General features: G+C 38.6%; 1 pseudogene; it reads left to right on the top strand.

The window, feature by feature from the left end:
- Window positions 1–728: 728 nt before the first annotated feature.
- Window positions 729–850, top strand: LOC136307003 (U2 spliceosomal RNA; annotated as a pseudogene).
- Window positions 851–14,710: the final 13,860 nt, after the last annotated feature.

The raw sequence follows: 14,710 nt of genomic DNA, 5'->3' as shown, positions 1-14,710 counted from the left end.
TTTTTTTTCATTTTTCTGAAGCTGGAAACAGGGAGAGACAGTCAAACAGACTCCCGCATGCGCCCAACCGGGATCCACCCGGCACGCCCACCAGGGGCGACGCTCTGCCCACCAGGGGGCGATGCTCTGCCCATCCTGGGCGTCGCCATGTTGCGACCAGAGCCATTCTAGCGCCTGGGGCAGAGGCCACAGAGCCATCCCCAGCGCCCGGGCCATCTCTGCTCCAATGGAGCCTTGGCTGCGGGAGGGGAAGAGAGAGACAGAGAGGGAAAGCGCGGTGGAGGGGTGGAGAAGCAAATGGGCGCTTCTCCTGTGTGCCCTGGCCGGGAATCGAACCCGGGTCCTCTGCATGCTAGGCCGACGCTCTACCGCTGAGCCAACCGGCCAGGGCCAATTTTTTTTCTCTTTTTGAAAAATTAAAGTAAAAATATAATAGAGTCTTAAGAAACATTACTGGTAATGAATCGGGGACTAAGAAGGAATAATAAGATTGGAATGAAAATAATAGCACATAAAAAGAGAATTAGAGAAAAGATAGATCTAATGATAGAATGTCAGACTAGCAAAAAGCACACGAATATATAATCTCCTGAACACAGTAAAACACTAATTTTCTCTTGTTTTACTGATGTCATGGTAAAAATATAGCAGTTTTCTTTAAAGTAGGTTATAGTTTCCATGAATCTGTGCAAATACAGCAAACCTTGGCAGTTAAATACATCACACGCATTGCTTCTCAGCCTTTTGGCTAAGATCAAGCGTAGTATCTGTTCCTTATCAGTTTAAAATATATTACACAGGTAGAATTTATAACCTGGCAAAGTGAAAAAAGTTCTCAGGATCACATTTCAGGGAGCGATTGAACCTGGGGAACACAGAAGCCTTTAGGATGAGGCTGGGGGCGACTTTTACTGAGTCTGAGCTGGAACAATGCTTGTGTCGGTGCTGAGGAAGATGTTTTCTAAATGATGAGGCAAAATGTTAGAAAATAGTATTGCTACAAGGCTGATGAATCTTGTTTCTAATTAAAAGGAAGGGAGCCAGTACTTCTCCTATTTCAGCAGTGCAGAGAAGACACTTGAGAATACAAAAATGTTGAGTTTCTTTTTAAATTTTTTTTCCTTTTTTAAAAATTAATTTTAATGGGATGACATTAATCAATCAGGGTACATAGGTTCAGAGAAAGCATCTCCAGGTTATTTTGACATTTGATTATGTTGCATACCCATCACCCAAAGTCATATAGTCTTCTATCACCTTCTATCTGGTTTTCTTTGTGCCCCTCCTTTCCCCCCATCCTTTCCCTTCCCCTCCCATCACCACCACACTCTTGTCCATGTCCCTGAGTCTCATTTTTTATGTCCCACCTATGTATGGAATCATATAGTTCTTAGTTTTTTCTGATTTACTTATTTCACTCAGTATAATGTTATCAAGGTCCATCCATGTTGTTGTAAATGATCCGATGTCATAATTTCTTATGGCTGAGTAGTATTCCATAGTGTATATGTACCACATCTTCTTTATCCCAACATCTATTGAGGGGCTTTTTGGTTGTTTCCATGTCCTGGCCACTGTGAACAATGCTGCAATGAACATGGGGCTGCATGTGTCTTTACGTACCAGTGTTTTTTTTTGTTTGTTTGTTTGTTTGTTTTTATTTATTTATTCATTTTAGAGAGGAGAGGGAGAGAGAGAGAGAGAGAGAGAGAGAGAGAGAGAGAGAGAGAGGAGAGACAGAGAGAGAAGGGGGGAGGAGCTGGAAGCATCAACTCCCATATGTGCCTTGACCAGGCAAGCCCAGGTTTTCGAACCGGCAACCTCAGCATTTCCAGATCGATGCTTTACCGACTGCGCCACCACAGGTCAGGCACGTACCAGTGTTTTTGAGTTATGGGGGTATATTCCCAGTAGAGGGACTGCTGGGTCATATGGTAGTTCTATTTTTAATTTTTTGAGGAACCACCATACTTTCTTCCATAACTCAAAACATTAATGGGTGAATGTAAGTGCTCTACACTATAGTGCTCTGGATGATTACAAACAGACATTAAGTGCACTATTTAAGTGACTGTATTTGTTTCTGTGAGCTTCTTTAACAAAGTACCTCAAACCTTAAGACTTAGAACAACAGAATTTATTATCTCACATTTCTGGAGGCTAGATGTCTGAAACAAAAGTATCAGCAGAGCCATGCTGCCTCTGAAGGCACTGGGGAAGAGTTTTTCCTTGCCTCCTCCTAGCTTCTGGTGGCTTCTGGCTATCCTTAATTTGTATCACCATCTCTCCAGTTCCTGCCTCCATCTGCACTTGGCCTCTCCATTCTCCCCACCTCCTACCCCCATACATCTGTCTGTGTCTTCAAATCTCTCCCTTCTTATAAAAATTCCCATCATTGGATTTAGAGCACACCCTAATTCATCATGACATCATCTTAACTTGATTATATCTCCAAAGACTCGTTTCAAATCAAGTCACATTTATAGCTACCCAAAGTTAAAACTTCAATAGATCTTTTGTATGGACAAATCAGCTCACAACAATGACTATACCTTGCTTAACTATGTAGAAGGCACACAAAGTGAAATATAAATCTTGCCTTCAGGAAAGTTACATAATATAAAAGATGCAATGCAGATGTGGATACAATTTAAGTACATTCTCATGCATAAATATGGAGAATTAGCACTTCACAACTTAAAGAGATCAAAATCATCAATCCAAGGCTATCATTTTCCACATTAAGGAAAACTCAGTAGTCATTTTTGGTTTTTTGTTACTATGTAGGCTATTTTAACTTAGAAATGATCTAAATGTCAATCTTTTACTTTTCCTTTTCCTTTTCTGGATTGGTCCTTCCCAAAACAGAATTATAACAGAAATTAATATTGCTTTATCATTTTATTTCTTTATACTTAAACTTTTACACATAAACCAGTGATTTTCAATGTTTTTCATCTCATGGCACACATAACTTACTAAAATTCTGAGGAACGGAATAGAGACAGAGGCGGGATCAAAGAGACCAGAGGGAAAGTGGACAGAGGGAAAGGGGATGATAGAATGGGACCAGAGAAGGGAAAGAGATTGGTGAAATTATATACATATAACACAGAGTTATAGAGAGCAGGAAAGCTAATCCTGGAGGGAAGGGGGGAGGGTGTTGGGGGGAAGGGAATAAGGGGAATGTTGAGAGGAACATGGGGAGGGGGAAATGCATTCGGGGGGACACTAGAATCTCTGTAAATACATTTAAATAAAAAAGACAACTAAAAATTAAAAAATGAAATTCTGTGGCACACCAAAAATGTACTTTTTCTCTGATCTGACAAAAAATTAGTATAATTTTGAGTCATTCACACTGAACAGCTATTGTTGCATTGGCTTTGTTATTTTTCTATTTGACAATATAAGGGAAGAGAGATCAGTGCCTCTGACAAAATAGTCAGGTATTGCATATTTTAAAAATTCTTGCGGCACACTGATTGAAAATCGCTGATGTAAACCATAACAGAAAACACTAATTAATGATTTTTTCCAAGTTACTAGTGTTCAATTAACTTGTTACTATGCTGCCTATAAATATAATATTCTTCAATCTGTTTCTTTAATCTCTATTTTTTTTCCATGAATTTGTCTCTTCCTGAGTCAGAATCTGTTTCAAATATCTTTGGTTTTACAATATGATGAATTTATGATTGGGGAAAAAAAGGCTTTTCAATCTTCTTTTTCAATTATATCTTGGCTCATCTCAAGTCGTTCTTCAAGTAAAATTTTAGCAACACTTTGGAAATTTCTAAATATATTTTGTCTGGAATTACAGTTGCGATTGCATTGTATTTATAGAGTCCTGCTCAGGGACGTCAGAGCCAAAACAAGGTAAAGAGGATGTTCACATAAAGGGAAAATCTGGAGTGGGGTATCAGAGCTTAAGTAGGGTGAAAAGGGAAACACAGAGAGCTGTGGCTTGGTATTGTGTTTCAAAGCATGAGTAGGGCCTGGTGGGCATTCACAAAGTGGGGACAGCCCACTTTGGGGAGAGAATTAAAAGCACGTTTCATGTCTACAATATTGCTGCCAAGGATGCATAACTTGAATTCAATCACGAGGAAACATCAGAGAAGCCCAAATTCAGGAACAACCTACAAACCAACAACAGTCTTTCAAATTATCAAGGTCATAAAAGTCAAGGAAAGAGTAAGGAAGAGCCATGATTAAATTCCACAATAATTCTGAACTGGATATTTTTGCAATAAAAAATTGAGAGAATTGATGAAACTTGATTAAGGGGTTTATTGATTAGTTGGCAGTAATAGATCAATAATGATTACACTGACATTATATAGAACATCTCTGTTTGTAGAAAAACTAAAGTTTTAGATGAAAGTTTTATGAGGAAATAGAAAAACAATGTATTCTCAACTAATTAAAAAAAAACCCAACTTGCCTGTCAGGGCGGTGGCGCAGTTAATAGAACGTTGGACTGGGATGTGGAGGACCCATGTTTGAGATCCCAAAGTTGCCAGCTTGAGCGCAGGCTCATCCGGTTTGAGCAAAGCTCACCAGCTTGGTCCCAAGGTCGCTGGTTCGAGCAAGGGGTTACTCGGTCTGCTGTATCCCCACGGTCAAGGCACATATGAGAAAGCAATCGGCCCTGGCCGGTTGGCTCAGCGGTAGAGTGTCGGCCTAGCGTGCAGAAGACCCGGGTTCGATTCCTGGCCAGGGCACACAGGAGAAGCGCCCATTTGCTTCTCCACCCCTCCACCGCGCTTTCCCTCTCTGTCTCTCTCTTCCCCTCCCGCAGCCAAGGCTCCATTGGAGCAAACATGGCCCGGGCGCTGGGGATGGCTCTGTGGCCTCTGCCCCAGGCGCTAGAGTGGCTCTGGTCGCAACATGGCGACGCCCAGGATGGGCAGAGCATCGCCCCCTGGTGGGCAGAGCGTCGCCCCTGGTGGGCGTGCCGGGTGGATCCCGGTCGGGCACATGCGGGAGTATGTCTGACTGTCTCTCCCTGTTTCCAGCTTCAGAAAAATGAAAAAAAAAAAAAAAAAGAGAAAGCAATCAATGAACTAAGGTGTCACAACGAAAAACTAATGATTGATGCTTCTCATCTCTCTCCTTTCCTATCTGTTTGTCCTTATCTATCCCTCTCTCTGACTTTCTCTCTGTCTCTGTAAAAAAAAAAAACAAAAAAAAAAACCCAACTCATTGTATTGCACATCCTATACTGTTTTACAACTACATGATTGTTTAAAAAAATTTTTTTCAGACAGGAAGCAATTGTATACTGAAAACAAATTTATAAACTAGAGAATTGAATGTTTTTGAAATTAACTCTTTCCATGTAAAAATGTCCAATGTTTCTCCATTAATTCAATTTTTTGTTGTTGTTGTTCAGGGAATTGTTGTTTCTTCTGACTAGGACTTGAATATTTCATTCTTAGGCATTTTAACATATTTTGCTATTGTAAATGAGATTTTTTTCCACTTTCTTTTTTTCTTGTTTTTTGTTTTGTTTTGTTTTTGCTGGCAAACAAGAAATCTAGTGAGATGTGTGTTACTTTGTATCTTTGGCACTCAGATTATCTCTGATCTTTTACTAGTTCTATTATGTTTTAAGTTGTTTCCCTTGTATTTTCTTAGTAGTAATCATATATTTGTAAAGAACTTCAGTTTTATCTCATTTTATGAATTTGTACCTTATTTCTTATAGTATTGTTAGAAATTCTAGAATGATGCAGCATAGTTTTAAGAGCTGATATCTTTATCTTAATCTTGGCTTCAATAGGAGTACCACTACTGTTTTGCTGTGAGCTACAGTATTGACTTTTTAAAATAGATACTCTTATCACCATAAGAGAATATTCTTTTATTCCATAGTTTTGCTAAGAATTTTCCCCTTAAGGATTGGTTATTGAATTATATCGAGTATCTTTATAGGCAATATTCATACTATTTTTCTCACTTAACCCATTTGAGTAAAAAATTAGATAAGCAGGTTTCCTAAATCCATTTACAGATTTTAGAAATAATTCAACTTTGGAATCAATATAATGTTGGATTTAATGTAATATTAACAATCTATGTAGGATTTTTCAACAATATTTATCCTTATTTGTTTATGTCTCTTATGTTGTTCTTGTTCATTTTTAACTTTAGGGCAATGCAATGCTCACAAAATTAACTGAGGAGCATTTCCTTTTTTTTATCTTCTTTAATTGCACAGATGGCAGAGGACTTAAACCTTTAATGAACAGAGACACCTTCTTCTTACGCCATGCAGGTCTCTCGCCTTTTCTTTCCTTCTTTCCTTATTATTATTTTAAACCTTTTTGGTTTCTTTCTAGGAAATTTGTTATGCTTTTGAGTCAGTTTTGGTAGTCTATATTTTCTTATAAAATATCTCTTCACTGTGTATCCTTTTCCCTAGTTATTTGAAAGTTACATGCCCAATATTTTTCAATTACTAGTTACCTTTACATTAAAAATATATTTGAACTTAATTTTCTCTGACATTCACCAGAACAAAATAATGTCTATATACTCTCCCCACTGTCTTCCTCTTCTTCCCAAAGAAGATGAAAAGTTAGCATGTTTTACAACCCTTCTTCTCCATTCTGTCTAGATTTAGTTTAAGTAGTTCTAGGTAATTCTAGGTATTTAAAAATATTATATATATTTTATATTAAAATGAATTGATTTACTTGTCACATTATTACTTGAATATCATTATTCAAAATTTTATTCTTTTTAATAATCAAGTAATACAGGAATATATTCTAATTGTAAAAATTCACTCATTATACATAAGACCAAAAACTTTCCTTATCACCACTGATAGTGCCAGTGACTTCCAAAGAAGTTACTGCTTTTGCAGATTTGGTATATATCTTTTCAAGTATACAATGAACACAGTATTGTACCCAAACCATGGTATATGCAATATTTAGAATAAATAGTTTAATATGGCACAAATTATCTTGTAACTTCCTTTTTAAAAACTGATAGCCATACCTTGGAACTTTTTTCATGTCAGTATATATAAATTTACTGAATTCTTTTTCACTGCTGCTCCTACAGTATAAATGTTCCACGATTTATTCACCCATTCTCCTATTGTTAGATATATAGACAGTGGTGGGATTCAAATAATTTGACAACTTGTTTTCTGCATTAATGACCATTTTAAGTATAAAAAGTGATATACTGAAAGGTAGTTTATTATTTCATGAATTTAATACTTAAATAAGAACAGTAAAAGAGGCACACAAAACTAGATTATAAGATTTTAAAATATTAATGAAAAACTATTAAGTAATACCTGACAAAAACAATAAAACTGTTATTTAAGATATTTCCATATTGCTCCTTGATTGATGTCCTCAATTGCAAATTTTTTCACCTATAGATGGACTAAACATCACTACAGGCACTTAGAATATGCTGTTGCATAGATGAACATAAAAAAAGTAAGGAATGTAAATTTGCAATTTCCACATTGGGTGGCTGCCCAGGCACCCACGTTAGAGAGAGCCCTGATTACAAGTGCCATTTTAACAACCAGTTTGCTGAACTCTACAAAAAAATTAGGTATTGTTTCTGCTGAAACAGTGCAAATTACCTGAATCCCACCACTGCATGTAGATAATTGCTGTGGAGTTATTTCAAATGTTGCTGAATTGATGTTAGTATCCTTTTATGTGCCTCTTTTTGAACATGTACATTTCTAGGATTGTATATCAAACCAGAATTTGATTTAGAGGAAATAGAATGTAGTCTAGGTTTTTCAATCATAAAAGGATTTAATGTAAAAATAAGTTGTCAACAAAACAATTGTAGGTGCTACAGGTGTGAAAGTCAGAGTGTTTGTTCCACTAGGAATGTTGGCTTCAATTTCGATGTGATCCTGGAATTAGATGACTGCTGTTACAACGGCTACCAGAGCTGCAGCCATCCCCACCATCCACACCCATGGAGCTGGGACCAGAGAGTGGATTTGAAAGTTTGGCCACTGCAAACTAAGGGGTTAGAGCTTGCAGACCTGTCTACATTGTTGGAGAAAGATGGCATAACTCCTTCTGATTTCAAAAAAGCTTATGCAAATGTGTCTAATTAGCAGAACCAAATTTACACCCAGAATCTTAGCAGCAATAGAGTCTGAGGAATGTGGTTTTTAGCCTTCTAATTTCTCCAAATGGCAAAAAGGGATAAACTTGGAGTTGAGACAGTCAAACCAGTAAATCACAGTCCAAATGTATGCCTACTCAATATCCATGAACAAGTTTTTATGCATATGGAGTCTACCAGAGTAACAATGACTTATTCCCATGTAACATTATGCAACTATCCCTCATATAAATAAAATATACCCACTTCCCAAAGAAAATACCTTAATTCCATTAAACACTGTATCTATCCCTGAAGAAATTCATTCTTTTTCTAATTCAGTCACAAACCTATATTGGTATTGAATAACCTCAAAACTAAATCCAAGTTAATCATCTTCTCAGAGAAGTAGAAGTGAAAAGAAGAAAAGGAAAATAGAAAACTAGGTAATGCACACAAATATACATAACAAACAAAGAAAAAACTATGTACAGCTATGATAGTCCTCAGTACTGCAAAAGGTTAGAAGAATATGATTGGTATAACTTTCTTTGTCCACTATTAATTTAATGAATTAATTTGCCCTTGTTCGGCAATTCAGTGGTCTGAGTTCTGTATCTAGTGGGGTAACTCAAGCCTTCTCTCTATAAGTGCCTGTGCTCTTCTTGTTTTTCTGTATTGGGTGGCTGTGGTCTTCCATTAATCCTTACTATTGGTTCTCTGAGTTATAAATACTCCTTCCTGCCCTTGTTATGTATCAGCAACTCTATTTCTGCTTGTTATCAAGGTCAATCACACAATCTAGAGTGGCAAATCCTTTTTTGTTGATTAGTTCAGTACCGTAACAACCCTAACATGGCCAGGTGGCTAATTCATCTTTTAGTTCAGTGAAATCACTATTGTGTCATAGGCATAAGTAGCCCTCCCTAGGGAAGTAAGACATTTAAGCCAGCAGAATACAAAATCATGGTAATGAGAAGCAAAAATTTTGCAAGTAAGTAACTAGATACAATAGTGAGCTGTCTCACTCATGCTGCATGGCCTAGATTTCCAGACCTTCTCATTTTATTGACAGGAGAATCAGCACTATATAATAGTCCCCTATATCATAGGGTATTATCTTTCAGCTGAGACATAAATGAGTTTTCAGTTGTATGAAGTTGGGATACAGAGTAACACTCATAATTCATGTAAAAATGAATCCATTGTCTAACTTAAATATATATATATATTATATATGGTCAGGCCCTTGGTCGGAATGAATATTGTGTGAAATACTATGACAATATAAAAGACATTCAGTAAGCCTATGGATAGTGATCGTAGCAGAAGCACTTGGACAGAGAAGGCAAATCAGTATCTATAATTAGATTATTTTTTGAGTTGTATATAAGAGGTTAAGCCTAAGCAGGTCCTGAGCAAATCTCATGACTCCACTTGCAGAATGGTCACTCATAGATCTGATAGCCAGCTGGTATGCAGAGATATGACCACACCAGATGTGAAAACACTTAAATACCTCTGTAGTGGTTAGTAAACAGTACTTCCCGTGGTCCTTAACTCTCTTCCTTTTCTGAGGTCCTTGTCTGGCCCAGCTCCTCCTGACAGACCCAGACAGTAGGATGAAGAAAGGTGCTTTTATATTTGTTATTATTTTCTTAGAGACAAAAACGATGCAGGCAAGGGACTTCACTTTTATTCATATACTATCACTGTGCTCCAAATTTGACTTAGAGACCTTCTCTATATTGAGAAACAACCTTTCTAGCTTTCCTGCTCTATATCATACATATGACATATGTATGTCATTAGGTAATGCATATGTCATATGTGTTACTATGTGAACACATAGAAAGCTTTCACTATATTTAGTTTGGTAAATTAAAATGTCCTAAATTAAACTTTGATTTGAAACATTTTCCCTGTTAGTTCCAATGTGAGGCTGAAGTGCAGGACTCAGCCTTACCTTCTTTGAGTTTGTAATATCTCATATTAACAAAGTTGTGGGGAAGGAAGGAGGGGACCTCACTCACTTGACTGTCAGGCTCGCCCTGTTTTTCCATGTCCTCCTCTGCTTTCAACTGCCAGCATCTCCCTGAGAGTTCCCCATGCTCAGAGAGATGCTGGCATCTAGCTCTGGACTGTGCCGGAGCCGTGGGATCTCTCCTTCTCTGCAGCTGCCTCCCTCCGTGCAGACGTAGGAGGAGCCATCAGACATGCACACTTGGGTTGCCATGTTAGTCTCAAAAGGTCTCCACCAAAGTTTTGTTTAAAACCTTTAATATTTATTTTGATTATAAAAATAATACATTGAGGAGTGACGTCACGGAAATGGCGCCGTGAGCAGAGCGTCCGACAGCTCTCCCCTAAATCACAACAAATTTATCAACTAGAAACAGAAAAATTTATCCTCGGAGCATTCCGGAGTTCCACACAAACTGATAGCGAAAGGACTGTTATCACTTGAATCTGAGAGACGAGGGTGTGGAAGAATCTACCACAGGGACGTTCTTTCAAACCCCAAGGAAGTGCGCCTGTGGTGAGTCAGCCCATATACTTGGGAACCGCGAGCCGCCGCGAGCGGCCGCCGCGAGCCGCCACTGCGAGCCGAGCCGCCGCGAGCCCCCGCGAGCCGCCGCCGCGAGTGGCCACCGCGAACCGCCACCACGAGCGGCTGCCACGAGCCGCCGCCACGAGCAGCCGCGCGCGCGCCCAGGCCGGTTGAGCACCGCTGACGTTCCCAGCGGCCCGCACACTGCGAGTGGGGGTCGCCGGCCACCGGTGCCCGGAGCGCCCCATTCGCGCGTGTGCCTTGGGCATTCCAAGCGCCCAGGGCGCCCTGCTGGCCCGCACACCCAGGGGGCCCCATTATCCTATGCCTGGTGCGGTCCAGCCGCCAGCGGTGGGGCGAGCGGGAGAGGCTTGGGAGATTCTCTCCGTGGGCGGGGCACCTCACCCAGCCATTCAAGCTAACAATCAAGCGTTGGGGGAGGGGCGCGCGCAGGCAGCCTAAAATACCTTCGGAAGCACAGCTGCGACCCAATCACTGAAATTAGCTTAACCCATGAAATCTGCGCACCCTCGGTTCTAATTGATAAGATCTCTCAGTTCAGCGATCCAAGACAAGAGGCATGATATTTTTTAGTGCCTCTCGCTAAAGGGGCGGGGGCAACTTCTGATTGATAGAGCCTCCATATTCAGGGATAAACGCTAACAAGAAGGACTTGGCAGATAATAAGGTCTATACTACACTAGTCGTAAGCAGAGACTAGTGCCTCTTCTACCCTGCAAAAACAGGCTACAAAGTGTGGAAAGCCTGGGTTGAGAGGTCCAACTAAATGATAGGCGCTGAACAGTCACCTTGACAACAATTGACTCCCACCCCGCCTGATTACACTGGAGGCCCTGACTCTCAGAGCCTTTCCCAAAGCCTTGCACTGAGTGGGGATAGAGTGGGGATTTCCCAGCTCTTTGAGCCTCTTACTCCCCAGGCAGAAGCAGTTGCAGCCTTATAGCTGGATCACCAGGCTGCTAATTCAGAAAGGGGGGACTAGGAGAGGGAATCCAGGAAAGCAAACTCTCTCATCGTTGGACCCTGCAAACGCCAACAAGCCTTTACTTCCAGCAAGACTAAAGCCAAATATATGACATTGCCATAGAATCCCATCAACTGCAAATCCCTACCTAAGAGTGACACAGGGGCAGAGCCTGGGGTACAGAGTCACCGACCAGGAAGAGGGAGAGAAAAGAAAAAGGAAGAAGTTAACCTCTCAAAATCAAGAAAAACCCACAGACTTTACAACTTGATCCATTAATTTTTTGTTGTTGTTGTTGTTGTTGTTTGTTTCTTCTATCTTTTTGCCTTTATTTCCTCCACCTCGGTCCTTCTATTCTCTGCCCATCTTATGCTTCCCCTTTCTTGAACTACACTACCCATGAGTGTTGCATTTTATTTTTCTTCTTCATCCTCACCCTCCTTTAAGGTTATACTCCAAAACACTTAACTCTCACTCTCTCCTCTTTTGTTTTTTTTTTTGTTTTGTTTTTGTCTTGCTTTATTTTGTTTTTTCTCTTCCTATTTTATTTCTTCCTTCGTTTTTCTCTTTTTCTTATTTTTTCCTTTCTATTCGTTTTTTCTTTTCTCATTTTACTTTCCTCCCATATAATCCTCAATCACGAACAAATTAGTTAATTTGGGACTCAAGACTTTTTTTTGGCTTTATTTCTCTTTTTTGCTTTTGTTTTTATTTTATTTTTCTCTTGTTTGTTTATTTTTGAGGCATTTTGGGTCCTCCCAACCCAAGGTCTCCATTGTATTTAGTCTTCGCTCCACTTAATACAACAGATTTTTACTTATTATTTTTATTTTTTCTTCTTTATTATTCTTTTTTGGTCCTTTTTTCTGGTTCCCTCTTATCCCTCTCATTATATCTCTTAGTTGACCATCACTTACAAGCAAATCATCTTATGCTTGTCTAAGATTTTCTTCCTTTTTTTTTTTTTTTTTTTGCATTTAGTAGGTCCCTACTCCCTTTTTTTTGCCCCTTGAACTCTTCACCCCAAATCAGGCCCTCCATTATAGGCACGATATTTCCCTGAGGAGGGGAGAGGAGGGAAAGAGAAGAGAGAAAAAAAGGGGGAAATAATAAATTATTACTTTTTTTTTTGTGGGGTATTTTACCCTTTTTTTTTTTCTTTTTTTTTTTTTTTTCACTTTTTACTCTTTATTAATTCTAATTAGTGCTATCAACAAGACCACCCTCAGATGCCAATAAGAAAGAGGAAATTGAATATTATGGATACAAAAGAAAGAGAGGTAACACAGCTAGATGAGGAAAAATCTATGGAGAAAAGACTTAACATATTGGAAGCCTTGGAGCTAAATGACAGAGAATTTAAAATAGAAATCTTAAAAATACTCAGAGATATACAAGAAAACACAGAAAGGCAATATAGGGAGATCAGAAAACAACTCAATGAACACAAAGAATATATTACCAAGGAAATTGAAACTATAAAAACAAATCAAACAGAAATGAAAAACTCAATCCACGAGCTGAAAAACGAGGTAACAAGCTTAGCTAACAGAACAGCCCAGATTGAAGATAGGATTAGTGAAATAGAAGACAAACAACTTGAGGCACAACAGAGAGAAGAAGAAAGAGACTCAAAAATAATAAAAAATGAGAAAGCCCTACAGGAATTGTCTGACTCCATCAGAAAGAATAACATAAGAATAATAGGTATATCAGAGGGAGAAGAGAAAGAAAATGGAATGGAGAATATACTCAAACAAATAATAGATGAGAACTTCCCAAGCCTGTGGAAGGAACTAAAGCCTCAAATTCAAGAAGCAAACAGAACACCGAGTTTTCTTAACCCCAACAAACCCACTCCAAGGCACATCATAATAAAGATGACACAAACCAATGACAAAGAAAAAATTCTCAAGGCAGCCAGGGCAAAGAAGAGTACAACATATAAAGGAAGGCCTATTAGATTATCATCAGATTTCTCAGCAGAAACTATACAAGCTAGAAGAGAGCGGACCCCAATATTTAAAGCCCTGAAAGAGAGGAACTTTCAGCCAAGAATACTATACCCATCAAAGCTATCCTTCAAGTATGAAGGAGATATAAAAACATTCACAAATACAGAAAAGATGAGAGAATTTATCAACAGAAAGCCCCCACTCCAGGAAATACTAAAGGGGGTTTTCCAACCAGATTCAAAGAACAAAAGAAAACAACACCACAAGTAACAGCTCCACCAAGAACACAATAAAACCAAACTTAAACTGTGACAACAAAGGAAAAAAAGGGGGGAGAGGATGGAGATTAACAGTAGCAAAGGATGATGAAGTGCAGAAATACTTATAAGATAGGGTACTACAATGAATATGGTAGGTACCCTTTTCATTACTTAATGGTAACCACCCTTAAAAAAACCACCACAAAAACACTTGACTTAAAAAAGGTAGCAACAGAGGAAAGAAGTATGGAACACAAACAAACAAAAACAAATGATAGAAAAACAAAAGAGAAGAATCAAACTAGATACAAAACTAACAGAAAGCAATTTATAAAATGGCAGTAGGGAACCCACAAGTGTCAATAATTACACTAAATGTAAATGGATTAAACTTACCAATAAAAAGACACAGAGTAGCAGAATGGATTAAAAAAGAAAATCCAACTATATGCTGCCTACAAGAAACACATCTAAGCAACAAGGATAAAAACAAATTCAAAGTGAAAGGCTGGAAAACAATACTCCAAGCAAACAACACCCAAAAAAAAGCAGGCGTAGCAATACTCATATCTAATAATGCTGACTACAAGACAGAAAAAGTACTCAGAGACAAAAATGGTCATTTCATAATGATTAAGGGGAAGTTGAATCAAGAAGACATAACAATCCTTAATATATATGCACCAAACCAAGGAGCACCAAAATATATAAGACAGCTACTTATTGACCTTAAAACAAAAACTAACAAAAATACAATCATACTTGGATACCTCAATACACCGCTGACGGCTCTAGATCGGTCATCCAAACAGAGAATCAATAAAGATATAGTGGCCTTAAACGAAATACTAGA

This window comes from Saccopteryx bilineata, chromosome 5 (genome assembly GCF_036850765.1).
Source record: "Saccopteryx bilineata isolate mSacBil1 chromosome 5, mSacBil1_pri_phased_curated, whole genome shotgun sequence".
In the NCBI taxonomy this organism is placed as follows: Eukaryota; Metazoa; Chordata; class Mammalia; order Chiroptera; family Emballonuridae; genus Saccopteryx; species Saccopteryx bilineata.
Note: the sequence above shows the minus strand (reverse complement) of the source record. Positions and strands in the feature narration are given on the sequence as shown.